At 37.3% G+C, this 19,397-nt stretch overlaps 1 protein-coding gene across 4 annotated transcripts in view; it reads left to right on the top strand.

Annotated features, from left to right (window-relative positions):
* Window positions 1-19,397, top strand: part of RAPGEF4 (Rap guanine nucleotide exchange factor 4) — a 145,718-nt gene that overhangs the window by 33,761 nt on the left and 92,560 nt on the right. Inside the window, exon 1 of one of the 4 annotated variants that reach the window (XM_033516077.1) lies at window positions 6,611-6,729. The exons of the other annotated variants lie outside the window; for them this stretch is intronic. The gene's annotated coding sequence lies outside the window, so the exon portion shown is untranslated. Of the gene's footprint in view, window positions 1-6,610; window positions 6,730-19,397 lie in introns of those variants that run through there. 4 annotated transcript variants of the gene reach the window in all.

The following is a 19,397-nucleotide window of genomic DNA, read 5'->3' as shown; positions in this document are numbered from 1 at the left end:
TTTATTTTCAAGCTGTGCTGCATTACTGGTCATGAATGTGCTGCCTTCTTTAGCAGGTCCTTAATCTTGTAATTTTTACTGCCACAGCAGTGCTTGTCTGTTTACACTAGGCATTACTCACAGACTGCATAAGAAAACTGGGGGCAGGGTATTCTTACTTTGTTAAATTCTCTTCATGGTGAGAGAACAGCAGCATGGATTAAATATTTGGAAACATGAAACAGGATGGTAGAGTTCCAGTAAGTTGTGGTTATTCTTGTTTTAAGTGAAACCAGTCTAATTACACTAATTTCATTGCAATAATGGACAGTAAAATTTCCAGTGCCTCTGGCAAAATATTCCATGTACTTTGTTTTCTGTGTCTTGCTATGACCAGTACCTGCTTTTTCAGACAAGACTGTAGAAAAACCTGCAAACTGTTTATGTACTGTAAAAATGGTGTGTAACAGTAGAGCATGCTGCATAAATAAAAGCACCTCATGCTTCTGCCCCATCAGTCTTCAAGGGTAGGATTAGTTCCGTCCCTTCTTTTGGAACTAAAATGATGTCTTTATTTAATGAGATATTTATTTACATTTCTCTGAATTCTTGCACTCACTCCATCTCTCCACTGTGTCTTCACTGAAGAGTCTGTATTGTATGCAGTGTAAAGTTTTGTCTTTGCACATTTTAAATATCCATGCCAAATGGCTTTTGAATGGGTGCTGCTTTTAGAGAAACATTCCACAGTCAAATGCATCACATGCTACTAACAAATTTATTCTGATTTCCCCTCCAGAATTTGTTTTCAGAGTTCATTCTTTGGTTCTTCTGTGAGCTGCTTTCATGACCCTTGGATGATTTCTATCTGTCCTCAATATTTATATCCATTCCTGTTTGCACTCCATGGTCATGTCTATGTCTTGTCATAATTTAAAAAAAAAACAAACAAATACCCCCAAAAAAGGCATCTCATGACTATTCTTAAATAACTTGAAATGCCATCCTGTTTCTTTGTATGAGCTCTCTGGAGCACAGAATTATATGATGCAGTCTTTCATATGTATCTAGAACATACCTAATCTGATTTTTATTATCAGTTTTACCTGCTAGCATTTGATAATTGTTGAGAAAAGAACATTTTTCCATTGCATTAAGAAAAACTGTCACTAGTTAAGCTTACACAGATGCCTATACAGAGGTAGAAATGATGAAAGTGGAAGGCATACTGTTGTATGCTCCAAATATGTTCAGGATTATTGCTTCCTAGGCTTACTCAGTCTCTAGCTCTATGATGATGTCTCCATTGAATTTTTCCAAATGTATCTTTTTTCTCAGCATTGTTTATTCTCTAGAGACTTACATATTACATTTATTTTTTGTCCATTTTTAATCTTCTTCTCCAATGTTTTCATGTTGTTGTTTGTTCTCTCTTTGAGATTATGAATTAAAAAAATAAAAAAAAAATAAAACCAAAACCCAGCACTTCTGTAGATGCCACCTTTATATGTGTTGCCATGTTTCATTATCTTTTGTTTGCAGTCATTTGGTTAATTGTTAATTTTCATGACAGTGCTTCTACCCAAGGCATTTTCAGTTTTTTAAAATGAGCTATGACTATTAAATATTTTAGTGATATCCAAATATGTGACAGCTACTGCATTTCTTTCTTCCTCTACTTAAATGATTAAAAGACAATAAACCAAACTATGATATTGCCATGCAGTAAGATCCTTTGTAACTGTCACCCTTTATTTTGTCTTCAACTTTGATGTGAGGTGGGAAAGGGACATTTTGCAACATTGACACTGAAATGCAAGCAGACATAGATGACCACTTTGAGAAAAGTGACAAACTGTAACACAGTTCTAAGGAAAAACATACAGGAAGATAAGATATGATATAGGCTTGTGCTTTTTGTAAATGCAGCTTTTTCCAGTGGTTTTAGAACAGTTTTGTTTGGCAAATGGGTTTCTGTAGCCTGTGGGACAGCATGTAATCACTTCTGTTTTGTTCTTCATCCTTGCTGCTTTCATAGCTCACATTGTGGCCAGTGCAGTTTGCAGCTGGAAGACTATCCTGAACTTTAGGGATCTCTGTATTTCAAATTCCAGCTCAACTTCAGTTCTGAAAAAAGTCCCCTTTATTTCTTGCAGAGAGAGCCTTAAGATATAGAGTGCATATCTGGGGTTACAGTGTTCCCAACGATTTATTGTCCCTAAGCATTATTAGGTCTTCTACTCACTAAAACCATAGTCTGTGCTAAAAATTTTGCTGGCCAGGCTGTGGGGAAAACGTCATAGTGTTAGGTTGGGAAAATGGGGATTTTGTGTAGTAGTCTTAGCCTAATGAAGAACTGATACAAGGAATAGTTGCAAAAGAGGTTTTGCTGGCAGAAATACCATTATCCCTAGGATGATTTGCTGACTGAGGTTAAAATGTAGGGCAAGCTCTGAGCTGGCCTTTGGAAACATGTATATTCCCTTATTTTTTCCCACATCATGACAGGGGGAGGAATGGGTTGTCATGGATTAGATAGACTATCAATACATTCCTGTGCTCTTCCCTGTGGAATGCCTAAAGTTGTGCCACCTCTGCTATGCAGCTATTGAGATTTCTAGCTGCAGAAAAATGAATCATATAAACCTATCTCATGAAAGTCATCTTATTGCAGTTTTGATCAAGACATTTGGTTTACCTTCTTGCTTCTTCCATATGCAAAGTGAGAAGACAGTATGCATTTGATTTTTTGAAAGTGTTTTGATGGTTGTTGAATGGTTGAACAAACCTTTAACATCTAGATGTGTCATATGCAATGCTTACTTGAGCACAAAGGTTCTCAGCTGAAGAGGTTTCCCTTCACTAAGCTTTCTTGGGACCTGGGCAGCTAGGTGCCCTTTCTGTGATGGGTCTTCAACTGTGGCTTAAAAATTCTAGGGGTTGGCTTAGGGTTTTTCTGTGTATAGTTTTTACTAGATTGTAGATGTCTCTATATTACTCTTTAATAATGTTGTTGGTCATTTTAACTTCAAAATTCTTCCTGCTTGTCTCAGTCTAATATTTGACATTTTAAGCAAATCAACTACTTGCATAAATAAGTTTACTGGTCTCTTATTTGTGGTTTGAGAACCTGAATTTTTTACGTGCATGTATATTTGCTTGAAATTGATGTGGGCTTTGAACCAAGAATAAGTTACAAATACATTTAGAAGTCTGCTTACCAAATTTTTTTTGTGAACACCCATTTCACAAAACAGTGTTTTGTTCATTCCTTCCACTCCCACTTCCCCCTCCTCATTAGCTATCTTCCCTTTTAGTAGGTTTTAATGTGGGGGATTTTTTTTTCAGCAGAGGAGTCATGTTTAATTAAAAGTTACTTGCATGTTTTCAATTATAAATGATAATTTGTTTGACTTTACACTCTCAATTGCCTTGAGTAATTTCCTGTAGAAATACATATAGTCCATTTGCATGTTTAGTATGCATTAGTATGTTGTTTTCATAGCTTTTGTGTAACACTTAAAGAAACCACTGGGGCTTAGAAAAAACAGATGATGCTTTTTAGTGGCAAACAGTGATACAATGGCTATTCTTTCTTCTCCTTAATGAAGTTATGGAAACAACTTTTTTTTCAGAACTGGAAATGACATTATCAAACCAATATGATGTTTCAGGAAAAAATTGGGAGTTAAGCAAGTGGGCCAACAGTAATGTTGCATCCATATGTACGTGACATAAGTCAGTGCTAATTGGTGTTAATTCCTAACTTCATGGCCTCATGTAGTATAGCAAATGCATATTAACACATCCCAATATGTTGATACATGTCAGAATTTCATTACAGATAAATAAGTAGCTTTAGCTGCTGAAAACAAGGTAGCAGAAGGCTTATGTGTTACTGCACCATATATTAAAACCACTGTTTGTTTGGTCTACCAGAATGAACTCTTGTGTTCAGTCCAAGTGGAACATAATATATGGTTCTGCTCTCTCAGGTTTAGAAGAGATGAACTCAAACAGGGATAGGTGAAGAGAGAGACTACAGTGGTAAGGGAGATGGTCTGTTTTATATGATAAAAGATCATGTTTGGGTTAGTCTTGTTGATGTGAGAGGTGATACAGAATTTGGGAGCCTGTAACTACACAAGACCACCATTCGGAAGACGTCAGCTGTTAAAGGATGGGGCTGCTCAGGTGCAGATGGTTACTAATGCAGCTTCAGTGTTTTGAGTGTGCATCAGAAGTTCCTTTCTAACAATCAGAGTGATGAGGTTTCATACAAACATCTGTTGGGAGTTTGGGGACAATATAATTGGTAATGTTTGAAGTGGGGTTGATTTTTTTAGAGTGATTCTATATATATCTGCAGTAGCAGCTCCAATGCTGTTTGTACACTAGATTTAAAGATCTCAGTGTTTTTGGCTAAATACATTTTTCCCTAGTGTGGCAAAGGCATACATGAAACCATGGGATCCAAATTTTGTTTCAGTTCTTACTGAAAAAAGTGTCCTTGCAACTGATACTGCCTTCAGAAGTGACAGCACTTTCCACTTTTGTTTGCTACACCCATGTCACACTGTTTTGTTGGTGGAATCCCGTCAGGAAGGTCAGCATCGTTCTGCCCTCTATGCTGCAGTGGATCTTTCTGTTTTGGTATTGTAGCATGTTTCTCCACAGAAGGGGAGGAACGCTCATAACTGGAGAACTGCTAGTGGAATAGAGCTGTTTTTTTAAGATAGTGTCCTGACATGGCAGTTGGGAGTTTCAATCCCCAGGGAAGACGACTGATGTAGAATTATGGCTCTTTGGATGAGCAAAGTCCCGAGGAGGATTCAAAGTCAGATGGAAGTGTATATCAACCTCCATCTTTAATGAAACAGAAACTTTCAGTTCTTTGAAAGTATGGTGGTAGGCACCTCTCACACAGAGAGACTTCTCAAATTCAAAACCAGAAGATGCTTTCTCAGCACTTACAAATTGCTCTCTGAAGGCCAGATGGGCATGAGATTGAAGATACATCAGCCCCTCAGTGTTTCCATTGAAATGGCCAGGTGCTGTCAGCTCAGTTTTGGGGGTGCCTTAGAGCTCTTTTTTCACATACTTTTCCTCAGGAGATTGTCACTTCCTCTGGATGCCCTTCTTCAGTCATACATTTCATTCCTTATCAACAACACACAAAAAGAGGAGGAAAGCTGGGGAAGCTCAAAGTAGTCTAACGCCGTCCCAAGATCTCAAGCATCATACCAAGATCTAAAATTGCCTTTGGACAAAGTCTCTGCTAATGATTGTGATTAGGTCTTTGTTACATTCTGTCCCCAAGGTTGTGTGCTCCTGTGGCAGGTGTAAAAATCAGTATATGTGTAGAAAGCATTTTGAAATGGATATTACCACATTAGACTTTCATATTAGAGCAAAAGTAGTCCTTTGTTTTAGTATTTTTTTATAAAGTAATGAGTTAATTCAGTTCCACTTTCTTTTCTGGTTAGGGTAAGACAGTCCATATAGCGTTTTTTAGAAATGAATGCTGATAATAGACACCAAATAGGTCTTTATGAGTAGCTAGAATTTTTCTGCTGTTCAAATATTGCTAACATTCAAGCAACACATATTTTTTGTTAAATATTCAGGTATGGCATTTGGCTCTTAAAAACAAAGAGGAATACTTCTGTGAACAGAAAGAGTAGCAGCTAGGAACAGCAGTGATGGGAGTCATTTTGACAGTGAGCAGACTTGTCAGAATGTTCACATTTTCAAGACTAGATGGTCTAAGACATCCATTTTTTCCTAAATATTTTTCAAAGTCTTAATGAAAATTTAAACATCTGTGTCTCATGGTGTCTTGAATTGAAAAGATCATGAATTAACAATTGTATTTTACTGCTAAAATAGTAGGTGTTTACTGCAAATAGTAACAAACAGATTCAGTCATGTTTTTTGTAACACTTTTAATAGTTGAATTTGCCAATCCCATAGTTTAAAATATGTCAGTCCTAAGGCAAAAAGAGAGAATTTGTAATGAATGCATACACTGTAAGACACTGAAATAATTTTTAACTTAATCAGTTTATGTATTAAGTACCTTTAACATTTAAGGCATTAGACTTGTTTTTTTTTTTTCCTCATAAACCCTGTTGGCATGAATTAATTTTACATTGTCCACTTCTTTGGGATAAACTAGAGTTTCACAGTGTGTAATACAATGCCTTTGTATTACAAAGTGAAAATCCCATGATTTTGGCTGAAATGTTGCTGCATTACAACCATCTCTTGCCTAGGGCCATCTGCATAGGAGAATATTCCTTTAACAGAATAAATCACCAGAAGACTATAGCAGACTTACTGGAACCATTCTTCTGTATCTCTGACTACTGTTCTTGCCAAAAGTGTTGAAAAAGAGGCTCAGTGGATAAAACATTCTATTTGTGTGAGACTACCTGCTTTGCAATGGTTTCAGAAAGGAAAAAAAAAAAAGTGCTACATTCACTGGCTCTTTAATTCGGATTGCCAATGATAATGCAGAGTCTACGCTGAGGAAAGGTAGGATACAGAAGCAGAAACATTAGTGCTAATCTGCTGCAGAAGGACGAGATAAATCAGCACAGCTCTCATACATCACTGAGAGAGAAGCTGATTGCAACTTGACCATGTGCCTAAGTGGTCACATCAGCAACAAGAACGGAGCATGGATAAAAAACCTAAAATGTATCCTTAGGGCTACTTGCTGTACACGACCTATAATAACACATCAATGTAAGTTTAAGATTTCTTTATTTCCTTCTGTTGCAATTCTTGTTTACAAGAATATATTTTTATTTTGCATAGATTTAGGGAAAACGTAATGGAGTGTAATACTAAGCAGATAATACTTCAATACTGTTTATATCTGTGAATGGTAATGGGCTTATTGCTGTGCGTCTCAACATAGTTCTTCCTTTGAAGATGTTTTAATATTTAATCCTATAAGTCATATTTTGGGAATTGAGTAAGGTTTTGAGTGAGATGATAGTGAGATCTCCCTTTGTAATTTCTGTCATGTTATGTTTCAAAATGATCTGAAAGACAAAATGCCAGAAAAAAAATAATTAAAAATTATTTCTACCATGAGAATTTTTGCTTTTTAGAATATCTTTCTGTTAAGAAAAGTGTACATAAAGACTGATTTCTCTGGACCTTTTTTATTCATGAATTTAGTGCAGATGGTAATTTTCCTACATTTTTTAAAATTTGTGCAATTGTTTAATTTAGTGTCATTTAAGCATCTGCAAAAAGGGAAGGCAGGGATAAGATGAAAACTGAATAAGCATTGATTGCTAGTCTGAAAATTAAATTTTAAAAGTTTTTGCAGTAAATCTGATTTCAGTTCATTTTTACTAAATTAGATTATCATATTTAAATTGAGGCTACTATGCAGGCAAACAAATGTGTGAAACTATCCTGGAGAACACACATTTCCTGCTGTATCTGACTTTAAAGATGTTGTTGATTGTAACTACCCAGGAATATCCTTATTGTAGAATTCAGAGCAGCGTGTTTAAATAATGCATGGGAAAATAAAAAGGAAAGATGGAATTTTACTGTTCAGATGTTAAGATGATGCTTTGTTCAAAGAGAAAAAATGTGTAGTAAAAGCTATTGATGTGAAATCTCAGGCTGTCTCTCATGGCTTTAGGCAAAAAAGGCAGGAAAACCCAAAGCAGGTCTTGCTGTGCAGTCTGAAAGCATTTATTATTTTGTATTTGGAAGCATTTATAAAAACCCACCAATATTTCTATATTTATTTACTTATTTCCAGGGAAAGATAGTGGCTTTAAACAAACAAATTTATGAAATATGAAAAAGGAGATGTGAAAGCTGCTTCAGCTGCTTCCTTCTCAAGATAGGAGCTTGAGAAAGTAGATATAAAGATACAGAAGAACATCTCTTTATTTTATAGTGTTGTAACTGTGGCCAAATATAGTAGCAGGAGGCTTAGAAACAGAAGTGGCCTGAATGAGTGTATATACAAATGGTTTATTTTTGAGGCAAATGAAAAAGGGAGGGATAGTTGTTTCGTTGTTATTCCCTTCACAGACCTCAAATATTCAGAGTATGGGCCAGTTTCAGATTTTCTAACACATATTTTTTGTAGGTCTTAGCCAAAACAAAAGGTTTATCTATTAGCAGTTGCAACTTTCCTACAAGATTAATGGATGGAAATAGAGAAGTGGGAAGGTAAATCTGTATTGCAAAAAGGGTGCTCATTCTTCCCAACAGAATAAATAACCAACCTAGCCAACTGGCAAATGAAACATGGACCAAGTAGAGAGTTTATTTTTGTACAAATGTGCATATGGATGATCACACAGACCCTCAGTTGTTCTTAGCCCCTGAAGCTAAGGTCCCGTTGGGGACTCATAGCTTTAGCAGTCTGATTTAGAAAATAATAAACAAAAAAGGAGAGGAAAGCTGTACAGCAACAGGAAGTAAAGAGGAATGGTGATTTCTTTGATCTTGTTATGTCTGTGCTAATGTACCCAATGTGGTCTTAAGTTGTAAACTCCATGGCAAAGATTCCTATGTTTTCATCTTTGAAATACTCTTTACACGTGACAGAGTAATACAATCAGTCTGGCTCCTCTTAATGGAGCTGGGCTTCTGTTGGTAAAATAATTACATCCTTTTTTTTCTGTCATCTGTGTTCATTGGAACAGTAGAAGATTATTCAGGTTTATGAAGAAAATGAAACAAGTAGCTTTCCCTGTCTTGAAGTTATTCTGAAGAGTTAGAAGTCCTATATCTGCTAAAGATGCTCTATAGTTGTGTTAATGTTGTGTTCTTAAAACAAACATTTTCTTTGTGTTTCTGTGAAGTTTCATAACGCAGTCAGATTTAAATTAGACGCTAAATTAATTGCAGTGCATGTGACAAAACTGGAATTAGGTAACTGCTTTTTAAAAGTTTTCTTTTTAGTTGAAGAGACAAAAGTCTATTGTGGGCTGAACTGAGTATGATTGTGATGAACTTTCCATTTGTCAAAACAAGGCTCACTCTACTCCTCCAGAGTGAAATTCTGTGTTTATCAGTCTGTATGCCATTTCACTGTTACCTGTAAAGCTCTTTCACTAGACTCCAACATGGTGTTCATTTTCACCTTCAGTTTTAGTCAATAAATTTATGCTAAGTAGTTTCTTGTGCTTTAAAATGTGCTAATGGACACTAATACCTGCACTTTCAGAGCTGCAGGGGGCTCCTGATGCCAATTTCAGCATATTGAATTTGCTTCTACTTACGGTATTTAGAAAAACAACATAAAAATATTCTTGTTACATTTGAGTTCAAAGGAAAAGCTCCTACCAACCAAAGTTGTCAAGACAGGGCTTGAAACCTTAAAGCATCATGAGTCCTATGGTGGCATCACACACAGACAACAGGCTGTCCTGAGAAACATAGTCATAGGGGTTCAAACTGTTGATTAAATATAATTTCTTCTAGTTTTCTGTCTACAAACAATCTTCTGTCTACAATCTTCACTTGAAGTTGAAAGTCTGATCCCTGTTGTCTCTATTGGTAGCAAAAGAAAACTGTACTGCCCCAAGACAAGGCCTTTCGAGTTCCATGGTAGCAGAGAGGGTGAACTTCTGTATTGGTGCAATGAACATATTGTGTCCCCATCCCAAAGCTTACAAAATCTGCTTACCAGGAACAGGAATGACATGGCTTTCCATCCTCTTGCTCCTCTTAGTCCTTTTGGGTTTAGTCACATCTGATAAAAAAAGGCACAATTTTGCAAGTATCCCAAGAGACCTAAAAAATGTAGGTCTTAAAGTGTGCATAAAAAGCTTCCATCTTACTGTATGCATGCAGGCCTAAGAGCTCATTGATTTGTTCCACAAGTTCAGTAATCACTAATCCATCTATGGAATTGTGCCTGGAATACTCACAACCAAATATATATATTATGTTTCTTTATATTATTTTATATATTTATAATATTTTTTTCTATTTATACTTCTGGCATAAAACATTTGCTCTCGAACTACAGTGTATAAAGTAGCCATGACCAACAGCATCAGGTACTGCCAGAAGTATGCTTGGAAGATTTTGATAGATTACTTTGACCTCTGACAGTGTAGCACATGCTGTGAAGAGCAAATACATTTGTAACTGTCTCAACAAAGTGATCTCTCATCTAAATATCAATGAAAGGGGCAAAAAAACCCTAATCTGTTAATTGATACTAAAAGAAATAGTACCAATACCAATAGTACCAATTACAGCTTTTATGAAAAACAGTTTATTCCTTGATTGGGTCCTCTACCAAATTTTGGAGCCTCTGATGAAAACCATTAAAAACTATAAGGTACTGAGGAAGATCATACTTGGAAAGGAGTTTCCTTGCTATCTCCCCTTCTAGTTTTCAGATAGTCTTTCCAGCTTTTCTAAATGTTGTCTATGAAGTGGGTAGCTTCCAGAGCATAGTGAGCTGCATGGTATCAGACTACTGGCACCCACACAACAATGATCTCAAACAGGTAGCTCCTAAGGACAACCACTCATCTGATCTTTCAGTCTTTTTTAAGGGAGACATATAATAATGAAGGTGTGTTCAAAAAGGGGATCATTCAGACTGATACCTAAAATTCTGCTATTCAGTGAAAATCATAGGCTCCTAATTAGGCTGATAGTCTTTTGTGAAGTTTTATGAAGATTTTAGCAGGTTTTATTACCTCTTTGATTATCCTGGAAAGTAAATAGTTACATATTGGATAACCATATGGGTGATGTGTTAGTGTATTTAAAGAAGATTGCTCAGATGGCTCAGGGCCCATAGTGGCAATGCCAGGATTTTTATGCACTAAAAATCTAAACAAATAACTACATGATGGAAGGAGCAATCACTGAAAGGAAAAGTGAGCAATAAAATGTAGAATTCACCTTTACCATCAGTGACAGAGATAAATGCCATGGGAGAAGTTATAATGTGACATCTCATACTACAATTGGGCTGTTTCCCAGTTAGCTTTCCAGCTTCAGCAGGGAAGATAGGATGGGGTGCTTGTTCCTTGTTTCCAGTCAACAGTACTGGGCTGCCAGTGGTCTTTTAAAAAGTGCCGGTTTCTACCTCAGTTTTCTGTTTCCTCAGTGACTCCAGCTGAGCTTCCAGCAGAAGGGATGGAGAATCAGCTTGCAGTTTGCACCACAAACTATACAAACCCCATTTCTCAACATACCAATGTACCATAACAACTTCTTATGATAACAAGGCCATTGAATAACCTGGCATGATTTTTTTTCCTTGGACAGATAATGAGTGGTGGGAGGAAGGAAGGGTGCAGACAGAAAGGTGTGAGGGATACTCAAAAGAAAATTCTTGAGGGACTGAGTAATTACTTCAGGGAGACATTTCCCATATTTTTTGTTCAGTGCTTGAATGCTGCTTTTATGCAATACATACAAATATTCTAGGTCTCTTCAAGTGAAAAAGGACCCTGTAATCCAAGTCCACTCACTGAACTGTAAATGTAAGCTCACTGAGGGAAAGGAACAGTTTGAAAGACTGACTCTTTCATATTTTAGTCAGGATTTATCATGATCTGTAAAGCACATAATTCTCATAACAGAAAGCTTCAGTTGTTTTAAACTCTGGCAATTTTTCATTTGAGAAATACCCAGGCAGCAAGCCTTCTCTTAGATGAGACAGAGTGGGCTGTTTTATATCAGGAACTGCATTTCCTACTTTGCTTCATCTGCCAGAAATTCTCTTGCCAGAAACTCTGTCATTTTAGTTTTTATCTGTTTTTGAGGGGAAGTTAGTTAACCATCTCAGTAGCATCACCGTCACTACAGAAAAATCTGCAGATAGTGAAAGGCTATGGAAAATTGATAATTGTACACAAATGCATAATTTTCCTCAGGCCATGATAAGCAATGATAAAATTGTCAGCTCCATTTTACAGTGGAGAGGACTGTGGTACAGATTTACTTTAATATTATTCTGTGCACAATTCTAAAACAACAAGATAGCAAATATGTCTGGTCCATGCCTGTTACTACTTTTGCTGTATTGGTGTATAATCAATAAACTGTTACAGCCAGTACAATGTTCTGATACTGGATCTGTGTCATTGAAGGAACACACAAACACTAGGTAGATTTTTCAATATCTTAAAAAAATAAATGTAATAATGAAAATTTTCATCACTTGGATACAAGAGTCAGAGCTTTGTGCTTTTCAATTAGATTATATGTGCAGACCAGACAGACCTCACTGGGACAGTCCTTGCATGCATTTCCCAGAGAATTTGACCAAGTGTTTGACAGTCAAACAAGCTGAAATCTTAAACACACAAGGCAAATTTTTTTACACTATGTGATAAGAGTATTGCTGATCGATAATTTATTGGTAGGCTGTTAGTAGAGATTACTTGAATATAAATGTGGAGCTGAGCTTGCTGAGACTTGGTTTATAGTGCTCAGCAGTCATATATACCTGCTTCATGTGTTGCTAGTTATGTGAAAAAGTACTTCTGTAGTGCATGGCAACATTCCAGATTGTCTCAGTCAAGTGGATTATTCTTCAGTGCAAGACTTTTCTAGGGAAGAGAATATCCAGGGTCCAGATTTGAAGGGTCCGGTGCAGACCCTTTTACAGAGCTCACCTGAGAAGAATGGTCAATTCTTCTTTTGCTCAAAGTCTGTAATGTGTTTGCTGTCTGTGCCAAGAGGCAGTCAGTGAATGTTTGCAAAAGGAGTTTGTGAGTGTTTGTGGATTTAAAAAATGTAACTGAAGAGAGACTGTGGCAGGGAATAAAATAATGTGATGTATAATGATGTATCACCGTTTTTTTGAAAGTCAAATTAAGATCTGTAGTGTGTTAATAACTTTGTGGCAATGGTGATTAAAATGCTGATTATCCTTGTTGTACATGCATTATAACCATTTTTTAAAGTGCCTAGCACCTATCCAAAAGGTTCTGTTACATTTTTACAGCAGTGATGATAGCAGTGGTAGTGGAGTGAGGTGTTGCAAACAAGACAGTTGAGCAGCAGTGAAGAACAGACTTTCTGTGGGAACTGAAACACTGCAAGACTAACAGAAAGCTGTAAATGCAGTATAGCTCTCTCTTCAAATATAGAGAACAAATGATCAGGAAGACAAGCCCTCTTATATTCTTTATTATCTGAGAACATTTGTTTCCATTGAACTCAGTCTTGAAGTCACTGATCCTGCTTTTCACTCCAATATGCTCTCCCTAATTGACTGTATTTTTATTCATATGTGTATATAAAGTCCTCCAAATAATGTAAGCACAAAAATTTGGTATAGAAAGAATTTTATTAAAAACTAGATGTTAGTGTTTCAAAGGAGACTAGAGGATCTCCTGGGATTACTGAGTAGATGGGAGGAGTTGATTGCCTCAGGCATAGCTCAGGGCCATTAATTACAGCTAGTCATTAATTCTCCTGTAATGCCCGGTGCTGATGCCACTGTTCCTGTTACAACACAGAAATAGAAAGCTGACTGACCTGTGGACTTTGATGGGTTATGTTATTCTTAAAATGATTACTTCTATTTCTAAATGCTCATCACCGAACTGTTCATTAGAGTTTCAGCTTGTAAGATTCATGTCTTTATGAAGAGTTAATGTTTTGCTTTTTACTCACAGGAAGCCTATAAATAGCTCTTGAAAACACTATAGCCTGTATGAGTTATGCTCTGTATATTGAATTCTGGGAAAGTAAAATTGATACTCTCTAAAGATAATCAGTATGCCTATTTCATATCTAGAGAAAATGAAAATTTAACATATGATTCCCTTACTCTGTGGTTGCCATATAAGGCAAAGTGCAGTCTAAATTCTAAGGACCAAAAACTAAGGATCTAGTTTTTGGGTTGTTTTTGCAAAGAAGAAAGTCCTGAAATTTTCATGAGTTTATTTCAATTCCTAAAGAAATGCTAATAAAGGACAGAATAGTTAGAAACCATTTAGAAGCAACTTCTATCATATGCCCTTTGCATGCATGCTTATGTATTCAGCACTGCACAATAAAAGCATTGCTGAACTGATTGTAAAGTGCAAGAGGAAAAAGTTCAAGAGCAAGAGACAGCCCCCAGCTTAGCCGATCATGTGAACACACATGACTCTAAGCAGCACAGAGTTTGGGTAGCAAACAGCAGCTGTGAGAATTTCCAGACTGCTAGACTTGCATGTCTGTTTAAGTTACCTTAAAATGTTTTTGCTCAAGAAGAAAGTTATTAATCTGACTTTTACATAAGAGTCCTTCTTTGTCACTTTGGGATCACAAAGTGTTTTACAGAGGCAGAGATTTAGCACTGACATGCACATGTCAGAGGGAAAATTATCAGACTGGACCATGGTTGCACAGACCTTTGGCAATGCAGAAGTATGATAACAGATGGGCTTCACTACTGCTTTCCCTGAAAGGCCATACAGCAGCACTGCGTAGCACACCAGTCGGAAAGTGTGAGATACTTTACTCAGCTGAAAATATAGGTGAGTTGAGAACACTCGTAGACTGTATGAGAACACTGGTAAATTACTTTGAAAAGACAAAAAGCAGCAGCTGAACTCTCTAATTAGCACTTGTGGTAAAGACATGGATTTGTATTGCTAAAATGTGAAATTCCAGCACTACATTGATTCCAAGAAACAGGGTATAACATTATTTGAAGGTTGATTTAGGATAAATAACCACTTCCTAAGGTGTGTTTGTTCTCATTATTTACCCAGCTGGACCTTGTTTACTTTATGAATTCAGTATTGATCACAGGAATGCTGGGGCATATTTAAGCAAAAGAGGATAGACTGTCTTTGGGTATACTAAAATGTCTGAAGTTTATAGAATGTATTAGTAGGAGAGGTTGTACTTGAAGTTCTGTAATGGCAATATGGTAGAAGATTGGTATATGGATTTTTCCCTCTTCTTGTATGTTAAATCTCATTGACCCTTGTGCCTATTTCATATCCATAGTGGGAGCAGAGCCTAAAGCTAATGTTCTGTCATTTTAAAAAGACTATCTGGAATTCTTTTCTGTTCAGTTATGTTTGATAATTCTACGATTTCAGAATGAGTATTTTAAAAAAGGTTTTTGTTGTTCCTTTTTCTTCCTCTGAATCAGTTTGTCTTGCCTTTGTGCAGGAGGAGAAGAGATGAGGGAAGGAGGAGGTAGTATCCCTCTTTGCTGTGCTGATTTTGCCCCTTTCCACTGGCTGAAAATAAATTCTATACAGTTTACTGGGCTTTCAGAGAAAAAAAAGGGGTAGGAGGGAAAGAGGAGGGAAAAGAGGAAGAGGACTGAAGAGACAAAGTGAGAATGAGAGAGGATAACCTTTTCCCTCCGGGGTCATAATGAGGTCAACACACATCCATCACCCATGTGAAAAACCCTGTCATATAAATCAAACCATTTTAGGGCATAATGAGGATTTACTCTCCTACAATTGGGACTTGGCTAATAAAGTCTTAATTCCATTTTTCCGTGACCCAATAATTTTTAAATACCTAACATGTTAATAATTGATTCAGCAAGTAAGTCCCTTAGACTGGTGTTTACCAGGTGAATCACAGTAACTGACTGATCTTCTGATCCTATTATTCGGTGAAGTTATGGGTGAGGCTGTATTGAGTACCCCCTGTTGACCAAAGCAGTCCTGCAGACACCTGCAGAGAGTTGTTCTCAGTGAGAGTGCATGCACAGTACTGAAGAACTCATGTGGAATTGGGGGTTTATCTCTTTATCCTAGAAACCTGGACGTAGTTTCCTCTGTTACGATTCTTTTTTTTCTTGATAGATCCTTGTCAAGAGATGTCTGTAATATCTGTTAGCTTTAATCATCTGTGGGGTCTGGAGTATTCCAGCCTTCTGTTACAAAGGTTATTCTATAGATAGGAGTGTCTGAAATGGAAAGTATGGAGCTCTGTGAACATCTAGCATAGCAGAGCTGTGTGTATTGTACACAAATGAAGGTCTGAACTACCAGTAAATACAGAGACAACTGGAAACCGTTGGGCTAAACCCATCCAAAGATTGTAGAGACTTCCTGCTTCCCATCTCAAATTTTTCAGAGGTACAAGTAACTCTTATGTGCTGTTCCCAAAAGAGACATCTCAGCAGTTTGATGGTGACTTTCTGCTATTTGAATTTATCTGGTTTGAGTTTCCTTTTTCTTTGAAAGGACTTAAACTTTTTTTAAACTTCCTTCCTGATGTTTGTCTTTTTTCCAGATTCCAAAATTAGATCAAGTCACATTTCCTCATGGAACTTCGGCTTCAAGGAGGCATTGAGCTATTGCAGCCCCTAGTCTGAAGGTTCCTGCTCCAGTGGATGACCTGCGCTGTCATGCACAATATCCAAAAACAATTGGACAATGGCAAACTTTAAAAGTTAATGCATGTCCTGCTTACTGTCCCATCCCCCTCAGCTTGTGCTTTCTGACACTTGCTTGATGTTGCTGAGTCCTTTTTGCTGAAAGTTCAGTCCATAACTTGCCTGCTGCATTCTCATTTGACCTGTTAACTGCTAAAGCAAAAAAAAGTTATTTTAAGAATTGGCTTGTCAAAGAGAGCATATCTCCTCCCTTCAAAGATCTCTAAAGATTAATATTTGATTAAAGTGTGACTGCAGCATTAAAATGGGTGCCCTGTGTCTTCTTACAAATTAATGGCTGGCAAACTTGTGTGCTGTATAGTTTTTATTTGGCAAATTATTCAGTTAGTGCTTCAGGGGGAGTTGCAGGGGAGGACAAGGAGTTAGATGATTTTTAGATACGTTCATTACCACTTTTATTCCTAGAGGTAGTCTGAAGATGACTAAATCCCTACATGCATCCACAGATTCAGTTCTCTCAAAATAAATAAGAAGACGTGCTCTAAATCATGGAATAAAACCCCAGGTCCTCACTTGGGCAACCCCATATCAAAACCAGGAGGCTGGATTTATGGTCATTCAGTGGTGGGTATACCTGTGACCCAGGCAGCTGCTGCACTGTTCTTTGCCTCTGTGCTTGCTGCATTCTTTTTGAATTCCAGCAAATGGCTGCTGATAAAATCTGCTCTCAGAAGGATTTTGAGACCCAATGCCTGCCTATTTTTTATACTCTGATGGATCAGAAAGACAACCAAATATTTAGATATTACTATATGTTCTACAGGACACTCTAAGACAGTCCGTACAGAGAGGGAAAGTAATGAGTAGACTCGGTGTACAGTTACCAAGTCACATTTCCTTTACCAAGATAGTGTAGCACTATTAGGAACACTTAAGACGTGATCAGTCTGCTGCAGAAAATACCATGGAATAGGGTATCAGGTAAAGGAAAGAAGCACAGCTTAGATCTGTTTAATTTTTACTTTGGAGTTTGAAAGTCTTGATAGTGCTTTGTAAAAAGAAAAGACTGTTCTATTTGGTGGTGTATAAGTCTGATATTGCTACCTATACAGTATGCTTTGGTTACTTTTATAAGTGGTCTACTGCAGGAAAATATAGCTACTTTCTCATGTTACAAGACAGAGGCAAATTTTGTATCAACATTTACCTTGTCCCTTTCTGGCTGTTCTTTCTTGGCTGTGTGGCAGTTTCTAAAAGACCCAAATCTATTCACTGATCCCTATTCATGGTAGGGCTCCTTTCCCAATCTTTGCAGACCTGGCCAATAATGTGGTATGCTGGGCAAAGGGGCAGGAGCCAGTGACTGGCAGGGCATAGGCCACTGTTGTGTGGAATGCTTTGTACTGTGGAACCATGGCCAGAAGCCGCAGGCTGCATGGGAAGGTGTGAAAGGCTTGGATGTAATCTGGATCTGTGCTGGTTCTTCAGAAAGGAAATTCTAAGAGAAGGAGTCTATAAACAGACTAACATCATGTGTTGCCACTCAATATCATCAGTGTCTGCTAAAAAATTTTAAAGCTGGGAATATAGGTAATTAGATGCTGATGAAGATTGACTACAGGAGGGAGGAAAGAGTGTCTAAGAGGGTTACAAGAGGGTGGTATTGAATAACTACATCCATTACTGACTTGAACTCCTCGAAAAGTACATTAGATGGAGTTGTACCTAATGAAAGCTTAGCATGTGAGATATTTGTTGAAGTAGGAATTACCGTGTTGGGGGGGAAAAACATTTCAAAAAATGTTTTGTTATAACTTTTAATTATAATTTCAAGGTTAGAAAAAGGTGAATCTGCAATGACTTCTGTAGCTAACATAAAAGTCTCAGTGGATTTATTCCTCTACTCTCTTAGTACTTCCTGATTTTAAGCAGTAGCTCTGGTTTCACTAATATTGGGGATTTCTGTCATGTCTTAAAAGGACACAAAAGTCCTGGGACTGGGTTTTTCAGCGATTTTCTAGGTGGATTTTGGAAAACACATCACAGAAGTGTTTTGAATCTGGCCAGTCCTTACTGTTGCATAGCAATGCCCCAAACACAATTGGGCTGGTTGTCATATTCTTTGTAGGGCTGGTTCTGCTGGAAATTTAAAGGGCTGGTCATATGGCCTGGTAATGAGACGTATGCCATAGTACCTCTTTAACATTAACAGCTGGTGCTCAATATCAGCTATATGTGTTATGTACCCTTGTAATTTAAATTGGAATGTTGTAGAACAATAGCAATAACTCAATAAGAATGTATTTTTTTAAAAAAAATACACATGGTAGATTAAATTATTGGTCTAACCAAAGTGTTATGGGTTACTACTCCAGTTATGTTGTGCTGGATTTGGGCAGAATGCAGGCCTGTGATGAATATACAGTCCCTCTGATGCTGCTGGACAAGAAATGTTTTCGTTATAATGCAATTGTAATTAAAATTCCTCCCACTCTTTCATTGGTGGTTTTCCCATATAGCCAGGAGAGCCTTGTCTATCTCTAGTTACCCTTGCACCCAAGTTCCTGTTTTTGTGCCAGCTTGCTCACCCTAAGCCATAGTCCCATCCCTGGGACACAGTGCTGGCTCTCCAGACTGGAGCTGTCCTGAACAGCCCAGCATAATAGAAGAAGTTATGGCTGCTGTTTCAGAATCTGCCACTGACATTAAATGAAACAGAACTGGCCCAGCACTTACTACTTTGGAAATGCCATCCTCTTTGGAAAAAGCATTTTAATTCTGAATAAAACATTGGGTTGGCTTTTAGTTCATGAATAGCACTTTATTCCACCTGAATAAATATCAGTACCGACAAGTAACCACATCATGCCATGACCTTATGCAAGTGCATGGCAACATTCCAAGTGAATTTTGGCTATTATTTCCACAATCATGTAGGACAGGCTTTTGTAGGTATTTGATTCCTATTTAGGCAGTGCTTTAGTAGGTGGGCTATAAAACAACCTGACAATTATCAAGGCTCCATGGACTGATTAGTTCTGGCTTCTGGCATTGACAATATCTCAAATACTTCCTTCCCAGGCTCCTC

Source organism: Parus major, chromosome 7, assembly GCF_001522545.3.
Source record: "Parus major isolate Abel chromosome 7, Parus_major1.1, whole genome shotgun sequence".
NCBI lineage: Eukaryota > Metazoa > Chordata > Aves > Passeriformes > Paridae > Parus > Parus major.
This window is presented reverse-complemented; position numbering and strand designations above follow the sequence as displayed.